Source organism: Oncorhynchus mykiss, chromosome 13 (assembly GCF_013265735.2).
Source record: "Oncorhynchus mykiss isolate Arlee chromosome 13, USDA_OmykA_1.1, whole genome shotgun sequence".
NCBI classification, from domain to species: Eukaryota; Metazoa; Chordata; class Actinopteri; order Salmoniformes; family Salmonidae; genus Oncorhynchus; species Oncorhynchus mykiss.
The window spans coordinates 61,332,385-61,354,631 of NC_048577.1; the positions used below are offsets into that span (position 1 = coordinate 61,332,385).

Here is a 22,247-nt window from a genome sequence, read left to right on the forward strand (position 1 = left end):
TTTTCTCACCAAAATACGTTCATCTCTAGGAGACAGAACGCGTCTCCTTCCTGAGCGGTATGACGGCTGTGTGGTCCCATGGTGTTTATACTTGTGTACTATTGTCTGTACAGATGAACGTGGTACCTTCAGGCATTTGGAAACTGCTCCCATGGATGAACCAGTCTTGTAGAGGTCTACAATTCTTTTTCTGAGGTCTTGGCTGATTTCTTTTGATTTTCCCATGATGTAAAGCAAAAAGGTAGGCCTTGAAATACATCCACAGGTACACCTCCAATTGACTAAAATTATGTCAAGTAGCCTATCAGAAGCTTCTAATGTCATCATTTTCTGGAATTTTCCAATATGTTTAAAGGCACAGTCAACTTAGTGACTGTGTCGTGACAATTATAAGTGAAATAATCTGTCTGTAAACAATTGTTGGAAAAATGACTTGTGTCATGCACAAAGTAGATGTCCTAATCGACTTGCCAAAACTATAGTTTGTTAACAATACAGTTGTGGAGGGGTTGAAAAACAAGTTTTAATGACTGCAACCTAAGTTTATGTAAACTTCCGACTTCAACTGTAGGACACAGTTGAGACGCATCAGACCCCATTTTGTATGTGTGTGTGTGTGTGTGTGTGTGTGTGTGTGTGCGGCCATCTCCTTGCTATTACTCTCCCCTCACCATCCAATCCTAGTTCACCAATTAGTTAAGTCTACAGACTCAAAATGGAATTGCCAACATCTTTGAAGTTAAGTCAAGTATGAACGGCCCTGCCTTGCAGTACTTAGTGCTACCAGTCATGTGAACCATCCACAGGTGGGTCATCCCATAGTCTGCGGCCAGTAAACTGGGCCATGTCCTGCCGGGCTACAGCTCAGTAGCTTTTGTCACAGAGGATCAGACAACATTGTCATGTGATTTTTGAGTCCTCATGAGATTATTATTTTTTTCTCAATTAGGGTCCAATGTCGCTGTGTGTTCAAAGAAGAGGATAGTTGTGTTTTGTTCCCCTGTTGTTTGGGAGCTCAGGGGTCTTAGGAAAAGTTGAAAGCCATCCCACTGTTGACCTCTGGACTTCATCTGGTTTACAGTACAAAGTGGCCTCTCAATCTCCCACAATGCAACACCAGGCCTATACGTCTCTCAGTTGGATTTGATATGATCCAGAGGGTATTAAAATGTATGGAGATGTATCAAAGCTCAAAGCCTCATTCCTCTCCGGTCTTGTTGTCATAGCTTTTTGGTCTTCTGTCCATCGTTGTTTTTGGATTACAGAGAGACACTCACCACAGTGGCCTGCGGAGACACCTACACTTCTAGTTGGGATCTTTTTTCTTGGCCTTGGAACAGTGCTTTACTTAGGATGCATTCCTGATTACTGACACACTCCAGTGGAGTGGCGGATTAGAGAGGAACTCTGCTGTATGGCCTTCTGGTTCTTCTTCTCCGCTCGGGAGCAACACATGGGGGGTCATCTCCATGACAATGGTGCACCACAACAAAACAGTGGTTTCGCCATCAACCGGTTTGACAGAGAGTTAGTTGGTGGCGCTCCTTGAGTGGCTAAGTGAGGAGGTTTAAGAATTAGGATAACATTGGTTGTCTGAATTAGCTCAAATAGGATGCATATGATAAGTTGTTTTCTTGCTACTCTAAACATGTACCTTTCACTCGCTCAACCGTCAACGGATTGAGTTCTACCCCAATAGTGCTTGACACTAGGAGATGCTAATGTAACCAACTGGGGATTGGACCTGGGTCTCCTGCGCACCACTATAATCTGTTAGCCCACTGAGCTGAAGCCTGTGCATTAACTCAGGGAAGCTAACGCAAGTCTTTGCGTCTCATGCAAGGTAACTCATCACGCAAGTGTGGTTTACAGAACCACTTCCATTACACTATCAATCAATGAATACAATATGTTTATAAAACCACTTTTAGCCTACATCAGCAGTTGTCACCAAGTGCTTGTACAGGGTGCAACACTAGTTTACAGTCTCTGAGTTGAGGAGTGGCAGTCCGACCCAGTCCTCATTCTGACTGTCCTGATTACCTGTGTCCGGCCTGCCACATGTGGCCCACTGTGGGTGGCTAAGATGATCAGATAGCTGGGAGTGAAGCAGCATTGTGAAGGAGAGGTGGACTGACAGAGGAAAACATTGAGCTTCTCCTGACCAATCAGACAGGAGACCGACCACAAGTTACATTTTGGTAAACCCTTGACTGGCCGCCACTGACATAATATCCTACTGGGGACGAACCCACCACCTTTTGAGTTTTGATCTCTGTGAACAGTTAACCTACTCAGGGGCATCATGCACCCCCAAGCTCTGAGGCGCACAACGTACGTGAGGATGGCTAGAGTTGGTCCAGGGTAAAAGTTTGAAAGGAATGTCTTGAAAGGAGTCTTATTCAGTAATTGCTTGCTTTTCTAAAGTCTACCAACCTTGCCAGCAGGCGTGCCAGCCTAGATAGGTAGACAAGCTAGCTACTCTAACTTGATTGACAGCCTGAAATGTCTTCTTGGCAGCTAGTTATGATGTTAGGTGATTAGGAACCTATCTGGGCTAAATACAACTTCATAAAGTTGCTAGGTGTCTAGGAGTATTACAGAGAAGAAAATAAATACAAATGCCATTAAACATTTGTCCCTGTGGCCCCTATGGGCATGACGCCTCTAACCCTACTTCTACTACCAATGCTGCTCAGCTGATCTCCATTCTCCTCCTGCTTGTCATCTTTCTCCTGTTGCTCCTCCTCTTCTTCCTCAACCTCTTTCTCATCCGCTTCTTCCTCATCCTCCTTCTCATCCTCTTCTTCCTCATCCTCCTCCACCTCTTCTTCCTCATCCTCCTTCTCCTCCTCTTCTTCATCCTCCTCCTCTTTCTTCCTCCTCATTCTCCTCTTCTTTCTCTTCATCTTTCTCCTCTTCTTCCTCATCCTCCATCTCATCCTCTTCTTCCTCATCCTCCTTCTCATCCTTTTCTTCCTCATCCTCCTCCTCCACCTCTTCTTCCTCATCCTCCTACAGCTCTTCTTCATCCTCCTCTTCTTCATCCTCCTCCTCTTCTTCCTCATCCTCCTTCTCCTCTTCTTCCTCATCTTCCTCCGCTTCTTTCTCTTCATCCTCACCCCTCTCTTACTCATCCTCTTTCTCTTCTTCCCCATCCTCCTTTTCCTCCTCTTTTTCCTCCTCTTCTTCTTCCTCATCCTACTCCTCTTATTCCTCATCCTCATTCTCCTCTTCTTCTTCATCCTCCTCCTCCTCCTTTTCTTCCCCCTCCTCCTCCTCCACTCTTCTTCCTCACGCTGGCCCTTTTCTAGGTCAAAAGTGATGCAGAGTAGATAGATGGAGCAGAGAGAGAAGAGAGAGAAAGCAAACATGCTGTGATGAAAGAGTTACTGTGGGCCCTGTCCGACGAACTGGGCCGTTCAATCTTCACAGCCTCTTTAGGCTGTTGGTTCAGTCATCACATTCAATATGGAGGATTCTGGCTGTAAACATCTTTATGCATGCATTTACATCATCATAATCATGTTTAATAATCTCTGAAAAATCAAAACAGAGCATGCTACGGATATATCACCTCTCTTGCATTTATCACCAACCACCAATCATTTTCTAATCATGATCAGCTAGGTCCTGCATCTCCACCATTGTTGGAGTGATGGTTCGAGGTTTCAGTGGGTTGAATTACATGACATGAATTCTATTTGTTCCTGAAGTAAGCTGGGTGTTGGCGAACACCCAGTTCATATTTCTGTCTGGAAACACCCCTGGTTTGATTGACTGCTTCAATTATCAAGTGCGGTTGCAACAACAACATATCATCATTTAGCCACTCTGAGAGGAATTTATGGTAATTCATTGTAACACTACTTTTATTTCTTAGTATTAGCGTGACCTTTTGTGTGTCACGTAGGACAGCCTGGGACACGGGATAGGGACAACTTTAGAGAACTACAGAACTGCATTTAGGCCTACAGTTGAAGTCTGAATTTGAGGCCTGTGTTACTACATCATGTTTCATGATTTTAAAGTTTGTCACTCACTCCAAGTGTCTGAAATGCAAGGTTCAATATCATCTGGAGAGCCCATTTAAAGGTGAGCTTCACACAAAACCAATCCGTTGTTTTGGGCATCTGATTTCCATAAGGGGTCACGTTTTTTCACGGTACCTTTTTTTCACAGGACCTCACGGAACCACTTTTTATTTTACAGTAAAAATGGATGACTTTTTAATGTGGCATGAACACCACCTGTCATGATGTTTTTATCTGATTGTCACACAGAAAGTAGGTTACCTTTTCGCATTCGTCCAAAATAATCCCAGCATCCGAGCAGTGCGCTGTGTACCCGCCAACTTCCCTTAAACTCCAGTGGTGTATTGCAATTTTTTTAGGTGTGGGAGTGCAACATTTGTTTTTATGATGTCATAATTTCACAATTATAATTTCTGTCGATACCCAATTGAATATCATTGTACGATAGGCCTATGCATAAAATGCATCCTCCAATTGCAACGTCTGTCTATGCCCACACATATTGTTTCAAGAACATGTTCTATTTTTAATACCCTGAAACACCAAGTTATGGCATACCTTATTTCAAAATAGGCCATCATCACGGTCAATTGTGAAGAATAATTCTTCACATTTAACCGGTGAAACATCCAAACTGCGTTTGCATGCCAATCATTTGATCTCAATCATTTTCATGGGAATATGCATTTAGATCTACTTGAAATACTTTTCTGTGAAGGAATTCGAGCAGATGGTGTTAACTAACTAGTAGCCTTTCTGTTTCAATCAACACATATGTCCTGCCTAGTGGTTGTGCGGCTGAGTTTTGGCGCATGAGGATTTTTAAAAACGATATAGCTTCAGATAAGAGATGACTGAGGTGGGTGTTTTTGGTGGGATTTATTAAAGACCTACTATGCTACAGTATATGCTATTATATTTGGTTCTGTTATGTAAAATACGAATGAATCATTATGTGATCTTGCGAGACATTGATTCAGCTTTGATCTAACTTCACTAAACAAGCACCATTGTGAGAAGTTATCATCTTCTATTTGTTAGAATAAGACCAGAGGAGGACTACTAGACGAAGGCAACAGAACCTGATGAAGGTTATTTAAAGTCATTTGAGCGCCCGTGGAGTCGTGGTGCTGAAAGAACGGCACCGTACGTAACCAGGGGGTCACATATCCTTCTGGGTTCCACTGAGCAAGAGGGACTTTTATGGACATCATGGCAGACTCATGGTGAATTTGGATCCTAGATCTGTAAAGTACGACACGTTCAGAAACAGTTTCTGTCCTCAAAGCATCTCAGAGGTGACTACAGCACTCCAGAACATAAACTTTATCTGGAACTTAAACCACAATGTTGCTAGTGAATGGTGATAACAGTGGTATGTAGGGCAGCTTAGTTGACCCAGTATTCCTTGTTGTGCCATTAGTGCTGTTAGGACTGCAGTTGGCAGGCAGCTGACATCTGTGTGTGTATGTGGGGGGAAACCCAGGCATGTTCTGATATTGTTGAGTAATTTAAAAATACTAAGTTGGGCCTTGGGTCTTACTGGAGTTTACTTCTGAAGTGGTCTGAACCCTTTGCTGCTGACTGTAAACGTGATTGTTTGATCTACTGTTTGGTGTAGTACCTGATCATCCAAGATGCAGGTGACTTGTCACCTGACGTCTGGTGTGAGGTGACGGTTGTGTGCGGTGGTGCCCCTAGCCACCCCTCGCTGCCTCCCCTACCCCAGACCGGTCTGAAAGCGAGAGTGGCAGCAGGCATGATGGGAACAGGGAAGGTGCGGTCGTGTGGGTCTGTTGTGCTCCTATAGTGACAGCCTTCGGTTCCTCCTTCTAGAACACTGCCTCAACCCTCCTCCTCCCACCACCCCTCCTCCTCTGTCCCCCCACCACCCACCAACTTACTCTCCCAGAACCGTGCTGTCTGACTTCCTGTCTGCTGGAGGCCTACCACTTCTTCAGTGTGTGCTTCAGTAATTGATAGGCCTGAGATAATAGACAACCTCCCTAATAGACAACCTCCCTAATAGACACCCTCACTAATAGATAACTTCACTAATAGACAACCTCACTAAGAGACAACTTCAGTAATAGACAACCTCACTAATAGACACCCTCACTAATAGATAACTTCACTAATAGACAACCTCACTAAGAGACAACTTCACTAATAGACAACCTCACTAATAGACAAGTGAGGTTCACTAATAGACAACTTCACTAATAGACAACCTCACTAATAGACAACCTCACTAATAGATAACTTCACTAATAGACACCCTCACTAAGAGACAACCTCACTAATAGACAACCTCACTAATAGACAACCTCACTAATAGACACCCTCACTAAGAGACACCCTCACTAAGAGACACCCTCACTAAGAGACACCCTCACTAAGAGACACCCTCACTAAGAGACACCCTCACTAAGAGACACCCTCACTAAGAGACAGCCTCACTAAGAGACAGCCTCACTAAGAGACAATCTCACGAAGAGAAAACTTTGATAATAGACAACTCAATAAGAGACAACCTCACTGAGAGACAACCTCACTGAGAGACAACCTCACTGAGAGACAACCTCACTAAGAGACAACCTCACTAATCGACAACCTCACTAATAGACAATCTTGCTCACTCAGATACTTAAAAAAATATATATTTCAAAACCAAATTTGATCAAACAGCCAATCAAAAGAAAGCAGACACATTGACAATGTAATCTGAGAGTGAGAGAGACGGTGGACAGCAGGCCTAAAATAGAACAGAAATAGTAAAGGAAAAATAACTGGAATGTCTTCCTGATGGCTGAGACTGTTGCTGCATTCTCTATGGCACCATGTTGTATATATAGTGCACTACTTTAGACCAGGTTCCATATAGCTCTGGTCAAAATTAGTGCACTATATAGGGAATAGGGTGCCATTTGGGACATAGCATTAGTGATGTGATTTGGAGGGAACCGGACTGAGCCTGTTTTGGGAGCTTCGCTTCACTCACAACAAGCTGTTGTGCTTGGCAGCATCTCTTTGTTGACATTGTCAGGTTCTCATGCTTATTAGGTTCCCATTGACGAGATGACTCAATGATGGTATGGCCCTGCACAATTCCATACACTGGCATTGTGTCATTGCGGAATTATTGCCTACTCACTTCGCTGACGTGCTTATTCTGGAGCATGTAGCAAGGCTCACACTCACAGGGCCTTGCCTGTCAAACAGCTCACACGGGTTCTGGCATTTTGTAACGTGTTAAGGAGCTAGGCTATCCATGCATGTCAATTGTGATAGTTGTTGCACAGAATCTTAATGTCCATTTTTTCCCATAACAGGGATGTTTTCCGATTGTGATTGGTCACAGGTTGACAGGTTCTGCAATGTTTTACTTGAATTCCCATGAGGAAATAGCATTTCTTAGTACCAAGATTAATTTTCGGTCTTAAATGGCATCTTTGTTCTTTCCTGTTGTGCTGCTACGTGATTGGTGTATCTTATGCCTCGTCACCCTGAAGAGGAAGTTGTGTTTTTTCTGCTTGCTCATCCTTGCGTGAGAACTTGAATTGAGGTGAGGTCAGCCTCTTCGGAAGCAGAAACTCACCTTATACCATGAAGAGTGCTGTTTATCTGACCGAGGCCTGACAGGACAGAGTGCTGTTTATCTGACCGAGGCCTGACAGGACAGAGTGCTGTTTATATGACCGAGGCCTGACAGGACAGAGTGCTGTTTATCTGACCGAGGCCTGACAGGACAGAGTGCTGTTTATCTGACCAAGGCCTGACAGGACAGAGTGCGGTTTACCTGACCAAGGCCTGACAGGACAGAGTGCTGTTTATATGACCAAGGCCTGACAGGACAGAGTGCTGTTTATGTGACCGAGCCCTGACAGGACAGAGTGCTGTTTATCTGACCGAGGCCTGATAGGACAGAGTGCTGTTTACCTGACCAAGGCCTGACAGGACAGAGTGCTGTTTATATGACCAAGGCCTGACAGGACAGAGTGCTGTTTATATGACCAAGGCCTGACAGGACAGACAGGACAGAGTGCTGTTTATCTGAACAAGGCCTGACAGGACAGAGTGCTGTTTATATGACCAAGGCCTGACAGGACAGAGTGCTGTTTATTTGACCAAGGCCTGACAGGACAGAGTGCTGTTTACCTGACCAAGGCCTGACAGGACAGAGTGCTGTTTATATGACCAAGGCCTGACAGGACAGAGTGCTGTTTATATGACCGAGGCCTGACAGGACAGATTGCTGTTCATCTGACCGAGGCCTGACAGGACAGAGTGCTGTTTATATGACCACGGCCTGACAGGACAGAGTGCTGTTTACCTGAACAAGGCCTGACAGGACAGAGTGCTGTTTATATGACCAAGGCCTGACAGGACAGAGTGCTGTTTATTTGACCAAGGCCTGACAGGACAGAGTGCTGTTTAAATGACCAAGGCCTGACAGGACAAAGTGCAGTTTATTTGACCAAGGCCTAACTGGACAGAGTGCTGTTTATTTGACCAAGGCCTGACAGGACAGAGTGCTGTTTATTTGACCAAGGCCTGACAGGACAGAGTGCTGTTTATATGACCAAGGCCTAACAGGACAGAGTGCTGTTTATTTGACAAAGGCCTGACAGGACAGAGTGCTGTTTATTTGACCAAGGCCTGACAGGACAGAGTGCTGTTTATATGACCGAGGCCTGACAGGACAGAGTGCTGTTTATTTGACCAAGGCCTGAAAGGACAGAGTGCTGTTTATTTGACCAAGGCCTGACAGGACAGAGTGCTGTTTATTTGACCAAGGCCTGACAGGACAGAGTGCTCTTTATATGACCAAGGCCTGACAGGACAGAGTGCTGTTTATATGACCAAGGCCTGACAGGACAGAGTGCTGTTTATATGACCGAGGCCTGACAGGACAGAGTGCTGTTTTTTTTTACCAAGGCCTGACAGTAAAATATCACTAAACCAAATTGACCCAGAACCCTGAACACGTGAAAACGTATTTTATTCCTTCCCTATTGTTGTTGTTTTTCAACCATCAGCACTCTTGGAGTGGGAGAGCAGTTTTTTAAATACATACTATGGAGAGACGATCACTGCCTTGGTATTATTCACCCTGTCATCTCTGGTTCCTCCTGTGTTCTCTGGAATCACATTTAAATCTCTCTCCTCCTCCCTCTCTCCCTCACTCTCTCTCTCTTTCTCACTTTATCTCTCTCTATCCCCTTCTGTCTTGCTCTCTCTCTCTTTCTCACATCTCTCTCTTATCCCATTTTCTCTCTCTCTCTCTCTCTCTCTCTCTCTCTCTCATACCCCTCTAAATCACTTGAAAGCACTGCTGAAGCGCTTTTCACCCAGGCAGGCACACATTTTATGGCATCATTTGGGCCTGCACACAGAGAGAATCAGCCCCCTTTCTCTGGCTAAAAGGTTTGTGAACTGGAGTGACAACAAAAGCTTGGCCCACTGAAGCGCATCTCGACCTCGCTGGGCTGAGTAGAGGGGCCCCTTTCATGCTTGTTTATATGAGCACCCCCTCTTCTCCAACACATACAAATCACATTGGATTGTACCACTGCCTTCTGCGGTGGTTTGGGAGGGGGTGCTAATAGCTTTATTAAGGATAAAAGACGGACACTTGCTAGTATAATAACTCGTTTATCTGAACGTTGAATGATAACTTTATAGCAGATCAGGCAGGGATAGGGGGCCTAGAATCCCATCAATCAGTCAGTTGAAGTTTCCATTGTCTCTGGCTCGTCAGTCATCAAGGCATAATTCATCAAGACATTTATGGAGAGTGTGTATAACACCGTGGCCGTGGCTGTGTGTCGTAGGTCCACTTAGCAGCACATGAAGCAGCACAGCATCAAACAGTGGTGTAAAGTACTTCAGGAAAACTTCTTGAAAGTACTACTTAAGTAGATTTTGGGGGTGTCCGTACTTGACTTGACTATTTATATTTTTGACAACTTTTACTTCACTACATTCCTAAAGAAAGGTATGTACTTTTTACTCCATACATTTTCTCTGACACCCAAGAGTACTTGTTACATTTTGAGTGCTCAGCAGGACAGGAAAATTGCCTAATTCACACACTTATCAAGAGAACATCCCTGGTCATCCATACTGCCTCTGATCTGGCGGACTCACTAAACACATGTGCTTTGAGTGTTGTAGTGTGCCCCGGCTTTCTATAAATAAATAAATAAATAAACTCATTCTGTCTGGTTTTCTTAATATAAGGAATGTGAAATGATTTGTACTTTTACTTAGACTTTTGATACTAAGTATATTTAAAACCAAATAGTTTTCTACTTTTACTCAAGTACTATTTTACTGGGTGACTTTAAGGTATCTTTACTTTTACTCAAGTATGACAATTAGAGGTCGACCGATTTATGATTTTTCAACACCGGTACCGATTATTGGAGGACCAAAAAAAGTCGATACCGATTAATCGGCCGATTTATTTTTATTTATTTGTAATAATGACAATTACAACAATACTGAATGAACACTTATTTTAACTTAATATAATACAATAAATAAAATCATTTTAGCCTCAAATAAATAATGAAACATGTTCAATTTGGTTTAAAACAAAATGTTGGAGAAGAAAGTAAAAGTGCAATATGTGCCATGTAAAATATGTGCCATGTAAGAAAGCTAACGTTTAAGAACATGAGAACATATGAAAGCTGGTGGTTCCTTTTAACATGAGTCTTCAATATTCCCAGGTAAGACGTTTTAGGTTGTAGTTATTATAGGAATTATAGGACTATTTCCCTCTATACCATTTGTATTTCATTAACTTTTGACTATTGGGTGTTCTTATAGGCACTTTAGTATTGCCAGTCTAACAGTATAGCTTCCGTCCCTCTCCTCGCTCCTACCTGGGCTCGAACCAGGAACACAACGACAACAGCCACCCTCGAAGCAGCGTTACCCATGCAGAGCAAGGGAAACAACCACTCCAAGTCTCAGCGCGAGTGACGTTTGAAACACTATTAGCGCTCACCCCGCTAACTAGCTAGCCATTTCACATCGGTTACACCAGCCTAATCTCGGGAGTTGATAGACTTGAAGTCACAAACAGCTGCTGGCAAATGCACAAAAGTGCTGTTTGAATGAATGCTTACGAGCCTGCTAGTGCCTACCATCGCTCAGTCAGACTGCCCTATCAAATCATAGACTTAATTATAACATGATAACACACAGAAATACGAGCCTTAGGTCATTAATATGATCAAATCCGGAAACTATCATCTCAAAAACAATATGTTTATTCTTTCAGTGAAATACGGAACCGTTCCGTATTTAATCTAACGGGTGGCATCCATCAGTCTAAATATTCCTGTTACATTGAACAATCTTCAATGTTATGTCATAATTACGTAAAATTCTGGCAAATTAGGCGGCCCAAACTGTTGCATATACACTGACTCTGCGTACAATAAACGGAAGAGAAGTGACACAATTTCACCTGGTTAATATTGCCTGCTTACCTGGATTTCTTTTAGTTAAATATGCAGGTTTAAAAATATATACTTCTGTGTATTGATTTAAGAAAGGCATTGATGTTTATGGTTAGGTACACATTGGAGCAATGATACGCACCGCATCGATTATATGCAGCGCAGGACACGCTAGATAAACTAGTAATATCATCAACCATGTGTAGTTAACTAGTGATTGATTGATTGATTGTTTTTTATAAGATAAGTTTAACTAGCTAGCAACTTACCTTGGCTTACTGCATTCGCGTAACAGGCAGTCTCCTCGTAGAGTGCAATGTAATCAGGTGGTTAGAGCGTTGGACTAGTTAACTAAGGTTGCAAGATTGAATCCCCCGAGCTGACAAGGTAAAAATCTGTCGTTCTTCCCCTGAACGAGGCAGTTAACCCATCGTTCCTAGGCCGTCATTGAAAATAAGAATGTGTTCTTAACTGTCTTGCTTAGTTACATAAAGATTAAATAAAGGTGTAAAAAAATCGGCCCTAATTAATCGGTCGACCTCTAATGACAATTGAGTACTTTTTCCACAACTAGCATCAAGGAACTGGCAGTGATTATGGGGTAGGTAGGGTTTACTGGTGGAGGGGTGATTATGGGGTAGGTAGGGTTTACTAGTGGAGGGGTGATTATGGGGTACGTAGGGTTTACTGGTGGAGGGGTGATTATGGGGTAGGTAGGGTTTACTAGTGGAGGGGTGATTATGGGTTAGGTGGGGTTTACTAGTGGAGGGGTGATTATGGGGTAGGTGGGGTTTACTAGTGGAGGGGTGATTATGGGGTAGGTGGGGTTCACTAGTGGAGGGGTGATTATGGGGTAGGCAGGGTTTACTAGTATAGGGTTGATTATGGGGTAGGTAGGGTTTACTGGTGGAGGGGTGATTATGGGGTAGGTAGGGTTTACTAGTGGAGGGTTGATTACGGGGTAGGTAGGGTTTACTGGTGGAGGGGTGATTATGTGCATGTGCACACGTGAAAACACCAATCCTCACTGACAGACACAGGGTCACAGACAGCGTCAAACATGACATTCTCTTCCTCAAACCCTCTTCCATTTTGTCTCGTTACTCTCCTGCCCCCGTGGTGGTTCTGCAAGTAATGTTTGATGGACAGGTGGAATGCAGAGCAACTGAGCTTGCAATGTATTAGGTTTTGGCAATCTGTTCTTTGGGTTCTTAAGCAAACAGAGTGGTGCTATGTTCTGTTTTTACTGCTTTCACTTGTCCCTGTTCAACCTGTCAAACAGCAGGTCCCCCGGAGTACACTGGGCAGAGCAAACAACAAACATGGCTCTAATACTTTACTGCACTGACCTCCAGTTAAGGAGAGGAAACACAGATAGTTAAGCCATGTAATGTGAAGAGGCTGTATTAAAACCATGTTTTCATTAAAGTTATGCATTGAATTTACAGTATTGGGTTGGTTGTTTAAACAAGGATGTAAAGCAAAGAAAACCGTAGACTTCCTGAATGAATGTCTTGATATAGCCTAATATACTGTCAAACCGTTGTGTGGCTGTTACAAGTTAAGTGGGCGTGGATCTTACTTTTAGAGACGTTTTAGAAACGTTTACAAATGTGTGGCTACTTTGATTGCTCACACATTGCTGGTAGTAGTAGTGGTGGTAGTAGTAGTAGTAGTAGTAGTAGTGGTAGTAGTAGTATTATCAGTAGTGGTAGTAATAGTAGTATCAGTAGTGGTAGTAGTAGTATTGGCAGTAGTAGTGGTACTAGTAGTATTACTGGTAGTAGTAGTAGTGGTGGTAGTAGTAGTATTGGCAGTAGTAGTGGTGGTAGTAGTAGTGGTGGTAGTAGTATTAGCAGTAGTAGTGGTAGTAGTGGTAGTAGTAGTAATAGTAGTAGTGGTAGTAGTAGTATTAGCAATAGTAGTGGTATTGCTGGTAGTAGTAGTAGTGGTAGTAGTAGTGGTGATAGTGGTAGTAGTAGTATTACAGGTAGTAGTAGTATTACTGGTAGTAGTAGTAGTAGTAGTATTACTGATAGTAGTAGTAGTAGTATTACTGGTAGTAGTAGTAGTAGTATTACTGGTGGTAGTAGTAGTAGTAGTAGTAGTAGTATTACTGGTGGTAGTAGTAGTGGTAGTAGTAGTGGTGATAGTGGTAGTAGTAGTATTACAGGTAGTAGTAGTATTACTGGTAGTAGTAGTAGTAGTAGTATTACTGATAGTAGTAGTAGTAGTATTACTGGTAGTAGTAGTAGTAGTATTACTGGTGGTAGTAGTAGTAGTAGTAGTAGTAGTATTACTGGTGGTAGTAGTAGTAGTGGTAGTATTTGATTGAATTGAGCCCTTACTCTAATTCAGTTCTTTCAAATATATATTTTGTCATTTTGAAAAAGGTCACATTTTCTTTTTGCTTTAGTTAATACCAAGAGCCCAATTCCAGGTCTTATGCCAGCTGGATGAAGTGCTACTTTAAGTGCATGGGTCACATGCAATGGAAAACATGGATAAAAACGTTGGGGACGTCTAAAAAGCTCATCAAAATATGTATTTCCAACTTGCTACTAATTTCCAGAATACATGTTGCAACACCACCATGTCCAGTTTTATAACTGGAATAATGGAATAATGTCATGGAATAATAGAGGAAAAAGTCAAACTGACTGTGTTGTGTTCATGGTTGGGTTTATGTGTCGGCCTTCAGCTGGTTTAAGTCTTTACTGTAGTACAATGCATTGTGCCTCCTGCCTTGTTGGGTTTATAATGTTTTAAATCAGCCTCTATAATGTTCAAAGCATTCATTTGAGGTTGTGGAACATAGTGGTTTAACCTGAGGAAGGGATAGAGAGACACACACACAGAGAGACAGAGAGACAGACAGTTTATATGGTTCTAAGTGAAGTACAGTGCCTTGCAAAAGTATTCGGCCCCCTTGAACTTTGCGACCTTTTGCCACATTTCAGGCTTCAAACATAAATATTTAAAACTGTATTTTTTTGTGAAGAATCAACAACAAGTGGGACACAATCATGAAGTGGAACGACATTTATTGGATATTTCAAACTTTTTTAACAAATCAAAAACTGAAAAATTGGGCGTGCAAAATTATTCAGCCCCTTTACTTTCAGTGCAGCAAACTCTCTCCAGAAGTTCAGTGAGGATCTCTGAATGATCCAATGTTGACCTAAATGACTAATGATGATAAATACAATCCATCTGTGTGTAATCAAGTCTCCGTATAAATGCACCTGCACTGTGATAGTCTCAGAGGTCCGTTAAAAGCGCAGAGAGCATCATGAAGAACAAGGAACACACCAGGCAGGTCCGAGATACTGTTGTGAAGAAGTTTAAAGCTGGATTTGAATACAAAAAGATTACCCAAGCTTTAAACATCCCAAGGAGCACTGTGCAAGCGATAATATTGAAATGGAAGGAGTATCAGACCACTGCAAATCTACCAAGACCTGGCCGTCCCTCTAAACTTTCAGCTCATACAAGGAGAAGACTGATCAGAGATGCAGCCAAGAGGCCCATGATCACTCTGGATGAACTGCAGAGATCTACAGCTGAGGTGGGAGACTCTGTCCATAGGACAACAATCAGTCGTATATTGCACAAATCTGGCCTTTATGGAAGAGTGGCAAGAAGAAAGCCATTTCTTAAAGATATAAAGTAAAAAGTGTTGTTTAAAGTTTGCCACAAGCCACCTGGGAGACACACCAAACATGTGGAAGAAGGTGCTCTGGTCAGATGAAACCAAAATTGAACTTTTTGGCAACAATGCAAAACGTTATGTTTGGCGTAAAAGCAACACAGCTGAACACACCATCCCCACTGTCAAACATGGTGGTGGCAGCATCATGGTTTGGGCCTGCTTTTCTTCAGCAGGGACAGGGAAGATGGTTAAAATTGATGGGAAGATGGATGGAGCCAAATACAGGACCATTCTGGAAGAAAACCTGATGGAGTCTGCAAAAGACCTGAGACTGGGACGGAGATTTGTCTTCCAACAAGACAATGATCCAAAACATAAAGCAAAATCTACAATGGAATGGTTCAAAAATAAACATATCCAGGTGTTAGAATGGCCAAGTCAAAGTCCAGACCTGAATCCAATCGAGAATCTGTGGAAAGAACTGAAAACTGCTGTTCACAAATGCTCTCCATCCAACCTCACTGAGCTCGAGCTGTTTTGCAAGGAGGAATGAGAAAAAATGCCAGTCTCTCGATGTGCAAAACTGATAGAGACATACCCCAAGCGACTTACAGCTGTAATCGCAGCAAAAGGTGGCGCTACAAAGTATTAACTTAAGGGGGCTGAATAATTTTGCACGCCCAATTTTTCAGTTTTTGATTTGTTAAAAAAGTTTGAAATATCCAATAAATGTCGTTCCACTTCATGATTGTGTCCCACTTGTTGTTGATTCTTCACAAAAAAATACAGTTTTATATCTTTATGTTTGAAGCCTGAAATGTGGCAAAAGGTCGCAAAGTTCAAGGGGGCCGAATACTTTCGCAAGGCACTGTATTTGTTGCTTTCTACACCAGTGCTGTTGTGGGTCACAGGCTTATCATTGGCCAGCCCATCTCTTTGCAGTAGTGGCTGGTCTACCTTACAGTATCTCTCCTCTGCTGTTGTGGGTCACAGGCTTATCATTGGCCAGCCCATCTCTTTGCAGTAGTGGCTGGTCTACCTTACCGTATCTCTCCTCTGCTGTTGTGGGTCACATGCTTATCATTGGCCAGCCCATCTCTTTGCAGTAGTGGCTGGTCTACCTTACCGTATCTCTCCTCTGCTGTTGTTTCAGAATTACCCAACACATCATTCAGGCAAACATTTTACTGTCCTTCATTATACTGACTCAGTATGGGAAAATGGCTTCAAATCAGATGTATTTATAAAGCCCTTCGTACATCAGCTGATATCTCAAAGTGTTGTACAGAAACCCAGCCTAAAACCCCAAACAGCAAGCATTGCAGGTGTAGAAGCACGGTGGCTAGGAAAAACTCCTTAGAAAGGCCAAAACCTAGGAAGAAACCTAGAGAGGAACCAGGCTATGAGGGTGGCCAGTCCTCTTCTGGCTGTGCCGGGTGGAGATTATAACAGAACATGGACAAGATGTTAGAATGTTCATAAATGACCAGCATGGTCAAATAATAATAATCACAGTAGTTGTCGAGGGTGCAGCAAGTCAGCACCTCAGGAGTAAATGTCAGTTGGCTTTTCATTGCCGATCATCATTAAGAGTATCTCTACCACTCCTGCTGTCTCTAGAGAGTTGAAATATCTGGGACAGGTAGCACGTCCGGTGAACAGGTCAGGATTCCATAGCCGCAGGCAGAACAGTTGAAACTGAAGCAGCAGCACGGCCAGGTGGACTGGGGACAGCAAGGAGTCCTCATGCCAGGTAGTCTAGGAGCACGAGGACAGATGCAGAGCCTCGGTCTGATGCCATTAAAAGGTAATTTACCACCTTCACAAGTACAGTCTCAGTCCTCTGATGGGGTATAAAACCAGACTGAAGCATTTTGTATACATTGTTTGTCTTCAGGAAGGAAGTGAGTTGCTGCACAACAGCCTTTTCAATTTTTGTTGAGCGGAATGGAAGATTCGATATAGGCCGATAGTTTTTAATATTTTCTGAGTCAAGGTTAGGATTTTTTAAGAAAGACTTTATTACTGCCACTTTTAGTGAGTTTGGTACACATCCGGTGGATAGAGAGCCGTTTATTATGTTCAACATAGGAGGGCCAAGCACAGGAAGCAGCTCTTTCAGTAGTTTAGTTGGAATAGGGAAAGTATGCAGCTTGAAGATTTAGAGGCCATAATTATTTTTATCATTGGTTCAAGAGATACTAAAACACTTGAGCGTCTCTCTTGATCATAGGTCCTGGCAGAGTTGTGCAGACTCAGGACAACTGAGCTTTGAAGGAATACGCATATTTAAAGAGGAGTCCGTAATTTGCTTTCTAATGATCATGATCTTTTCCTCAAAGATGGAGGGTGGAGGGACAGAGAGATGCAGGGTATGAAGGGTAGAGGGACAGGGAGATGCAGGGTGGAGGGACAGGGAGATGCAGGGTATGAAGGGTAGAGGGACAGGGTATGAAGGGTAGAGGGACAGGGAGATGCAGGGTGGAGGGTAGAGGGACAGGGAGATGCAGGGTGGAGGGACAGGGAGATGCAGGGTGGAGGGTAGGGGGACAGGGAGATGCAGGGTGGAGGGTAGGGGGACAGGGAGATGCAGGGTGGAGGGACAGGGAGATGCAGGGTATGAAGGGTAGAGGGACAGGGTATGAAGGGTAGAGGGACAGGGAGATGCAGGGTGGAGGGACAGGGAGATGCAGGGTGGAGGGACAGGGAGATGCAGGGTATGAAGGGTAGAGGGACAGGGAGATGCAGGGTATGAAGGGTAGAGGGACAGGGAGATGCAGGGTGGAGGGACAGGGAGATGCAGGGTATGAAGGGTAGAGGGACAGGGTATGAAGGGTAGAGGGACAGGGAGATGCAGGGTGGAGGGTAGAGGGACAGGGAGATGCAGGGTGGAGGGACAGGGAGATGCAGGGTGGAGGGTAGGGGGACAGGGAGATGCAGGGTGGAGGGTAGGGGGACAGGGAGATGCAGGGTGGAGGGTAGAGGGACAGGGAGATGCAGGGTGGAGGGTAGGGGGACAGGGAGATGCAGGGTGGAGGGTAGAGGGACAGGGAGATGCAGGGTGGAGGGTAGAGGGACAGAGAGATGCAGGGTGGAGTGTAGAGGGACAGAGAGATGCAGGGTATGAAGGGTAGAGGGACAGGGAGATGCAGGGTGGAGGGACAGGGAGATGCAGGGTGGAGGGTAGAGGGACAGAGAGATGCAGGGTGGAGAGTAGAGGGACAGTGAGATGCAGGGTGGAGGGTAGAGGGACAGGGAGATGCAGGGTGGAGGGTAGATGGTAGAGGGACAGAGATATGCAGGGTGGAGGGTAGAGGGTACAGGGACAGAGAGATGCAGGGTGGAGGGTAGCGGGACAGAGAGATGCAGGGTGGAGGGTAGAGGGACAGGGAGATGCAGGGTGGAGGGTAGAGGGACAGAGAGATGCAGGGTGGAGGGTAGAGGGACAGAGAGATGCAGGGTGGAGGGTAGAGGGACAGGGAGATGCAGGGTGGAGGGTAGAGGGACAGGGAGATGCAGGGTGGAGGGTAGAGGGACAGGGAGATGCAGGGTATGAAGGGTGGAGGGTACTGCTCTAGAGGGTGCTGTTCACTGAAGAAACATGTTATCATTCTCTCTCAACTCCACCCTCTCTCTTCTCTCAAACTGCGGATATTGTTGGCATTTTTCCTCTGTCGCCATGTGGTTACCTGTCCTGTCGGCGGTCTCCCACCCATCCGTGACGGTTTCTTCGGGGTGTAATGCCTGACATCATCTGTGTTTATCAGTCTGTTTTAGTTACAGTAAAGGATAGGTTCCTGCTTTAGACGAGAGCATAGAGTTGGTTAGGACTGTTTCCCCATTACCTCCTCAGCCTGCCACACACAGACAGGGAGAAGGATAGACAAGAACAGATACACACACACACACACACACACACACACACACACACACACACACACACACACACACAGGGAGAAGGATAGACAAGAACAGATACACACACACACACACACACACACACACACACACACACACACACAGCAGTTAGAGTGTTGGGCCAGAAACCGGAAGGTTACCAGTTTGAATCCCTGAGCCGACTGTCCTTTCGCAATGTACTGAACCCTAAATGGCTGATCCCATGCTGTGACCCCTCTCTCCTAGGTGTCTCCGGGGGACTGGGATATGCAAAAAACACATTTCCATTTCACCACACACTTGTACAGGTAACACACCTGAACATGTGTAAACAGGACAAATATAAGCACCCCCTCTTTGACACATTATTTCAGCATTGACTATTGTTGCTACCATTACATGTCAGAAACACTTGATTTGAGTATGCCAACACCAGGCTTTTCCTGTTGGAAAAATAACATTGTGAATGCTGGTTTGACCCATAATATATCCTCAACTCTTTAAGTTAGAATGACAGTCTGAAGGGCCTTATTTTTCACTGAAACAGTGATTTGGATTGGGGTCTGGAATGTGGAGCCATTAGGCATGGGCGTGATATTGGCTCTACTTCCTGATATACTGAGAGTATCTGAGGAGAGATGTTATATGGTGAGTATTTCGTCACAAGTGACGCAGACCGGACCACTGAAGTCACCAATGGGGAGGAGAAAGCCTTCTCCCAGGCCAGTCTTTCAAAGCGCTTTTCATTTTAGGAGATATTCTAAATATAGAACCCTGGCTCTGACCAAATGGTTTGCCCCAAACTCCCTTGTCGAAACAGAGAAGTGACTCTCCACATTTGGTATTTTTATTGTAAAAAGTGTGTGTTTGTGAGAGCCAGTGGAGTCTCTCTCTCTCTCTCTCTCTCTCTCTCTCTCAATTCAATTCAATTCAATTCAAGGGCTTTATTGGCATGGGAAACATGTGTTAACATTGCCAAAGCAAGTGAGGTAGACAACATACAAAGTGAATATATAAAGTGAAAAACAACAAAAATTAACAGTAAACATTACACATACCTCTGCCTCCCTCTCTCTCTGCCTCTCTCTCTCTCTCTCCCTCTGCCTCCCTCTCTCTGCCTCTCTTTCTCTCTGCCTCCCTCTCTCTCTGCCTCCCTCTCACTCTGCCTCCCTCTCTCTTTCTCTGCCTCCCTCTTTCTCTCTCTCTCTCTTTCTCTCTGCCTCCCTCTTTCTCTGCCTCCCTCTCTCTCTCTCTCTGCCTCCCCCTCTTTCTCTCTCTCTCTCCCTCTCTGCCTCCCTCTCTTTCTCTCTCTCTCTCTCTCTCTGCCTCCCTCTCTCTCTCTCTGCCTCCCTCTCTCTCTCCGCCTCCCTCTCTCTCTCTCTGCCTCCCTCTCTCTCTCCGCCTCCCTCTCTCTCTCCGCCTCCCTCTCTAAATGACACCCATCCATCCATGCACCGAAAATAAATGGACTCCAGGTTGTGTTTCTCATTTGTTGGGGAGGGATTAGATAGACAGAGCCCTAATTACAAGTAAAGGAAAGACATGCTTCACTGTTGTTTATTAAAACACTGTGTTCTGACATGGGGAGTAGAGGAGGACTGGGTGGAGTGTAAGGTCTCCTCTGTGATCACATCCTGTTCAGAGAACCTGCCAGTCAGCCCTGTTCAGAAAACGAGCCAGTTAGCCCTGTTCAGAGAACCAGCTAGTCAGCCCTGTTCAGAGCACCAGCCAGTCAGCCCTGTTCAGAGAACCGACCAGTCAGCCCTGTTCAGAGAACCGGCCAGTCAGCCCTGTTCAGAGAACCAGCCAGTCAGCCCTGTTCAGAGAACCAGCCAGTCAGCCCTGTTCAGAGAACCAGCCAGTCAGTTCTGTTCAGAGAACCAGACAGTCAGCCCTGTTCAGAGAACCAGACAGTCAGCCCTGTTCAGAGAACCAGACAGTCAATCAGTGAAATGTTTTTGGGGATTTGAAATGTGGATTGTGTGTGTGTGTGTGTGTGTGTGTGTGTGTGTGTGTGTGTGTGTGTGTTCCTTTTGGAGTATATACCCTTATAACTATGACTGAAGCAAAGCTTCTTATTGACAATGTGTTTTGCCTATGTGTCCCTGAATGACACAAGACCTATGAAAGGGGTTAACATCATTTCAGTGGGTTGTGATACTTTGGTGTCGGTAGTGACCAGACCTTCAGATAGCATTGGAAATCTTATCGCTGCTTCATTGGACAATGGAACCAATGTAATAGTCACATGCTGAATCAAGCCCAGACTTCTGAACACCGGTCTGAAGGTGATATTGGTGGAAGGCACAGTTCCATCGTCATCCACCCGTGGTTGTCAAGTGGTTCTGGTCTGCTCTTTAGTGAAATGGTAGTAGCTCTGGACCCTGGTCCTGTGGGTTGTGGGTTCCAATCCCATTCCAGCCCCATCCCCTTTAGCTTATTTAGTTCACCACAAATCTGCCAGAAAGACCCCAGCTGAATACATTTCAATGTGCAGAATTAAGCACATATGCAGTATAGTGCTGTTACCCAATACTGTTGGTGCGTTGGCCATTGGCACTGTGTTACTGTAAAACCAGACAAATATGTGACGTTTTCCCTCTTTTTTACATTTCGTTTTTGCCTACAGATGGAATCAAGATTCCTGGAACCGAGAATGAGACGACTTGTGGGGGATTCACAGGGCTTCTTGTGGTGAGTATATATGTTACCGATGGTTACAAACGGTGTCAGTTTGCTTGTGGTGTTCCAGTGTCAGAGTTGTGGTCTGTAGAGCTCAGCTGTGTATACCTTACAACCTCCGACCATGTGACCATGTGTGGCTCTACTTTCTGGAGTTTCTCCCTCACTGTAGCGTAGGAACCAGACCAACTACGGCTGCACTTTGGCTAACCCGGCCACCTTTCACCCCAAGCTGTCATGGATGTTGTTGGTGTGTTGTTCTGCAGTTGGGCGTTTTCTCACAGAGCCACTTCTTTGACCAGCTCACCCTAATGTTCTGACGTGTTTCTATCTGTAGGGTAGGAACGGGGCGGATGCCAACGGATTATAGTGTTACTGGGGTTAAGGCTTATAAAAACCTAACTACTGACGCAACTCATACTTTGCTGTAGGCATAATTGTTCGCCAAATGCTATTAACTATTTAACTTGTTTTAATACCAATCGTTTTCCTGCCAGTAAGGGCCTT

At 44.5% G+C, this 22,247-nt stretch overlaps 1 long non-coding RNA gene across 1 annotated transcript in view; it reads left to right on the top strand.

Moving 5' to 3' along the window:
• LOC110538832 overlaps positions 1–22,247 on the top strand; it is a 95,483-nt gene that overhangs the window by 33,524 nt on the left and 39,712 nt on the right. Inside the window, exon 2 of the long non-coding RNA XR_005035626.1 lies at positions 21,688–21,752. This is a non-coding gene — a long non-coding RNA (uncharacterized LOC110538832). The remainder of the gene's footprint in view (positions 1–21,687; positions 21,753–22,247) is intronic.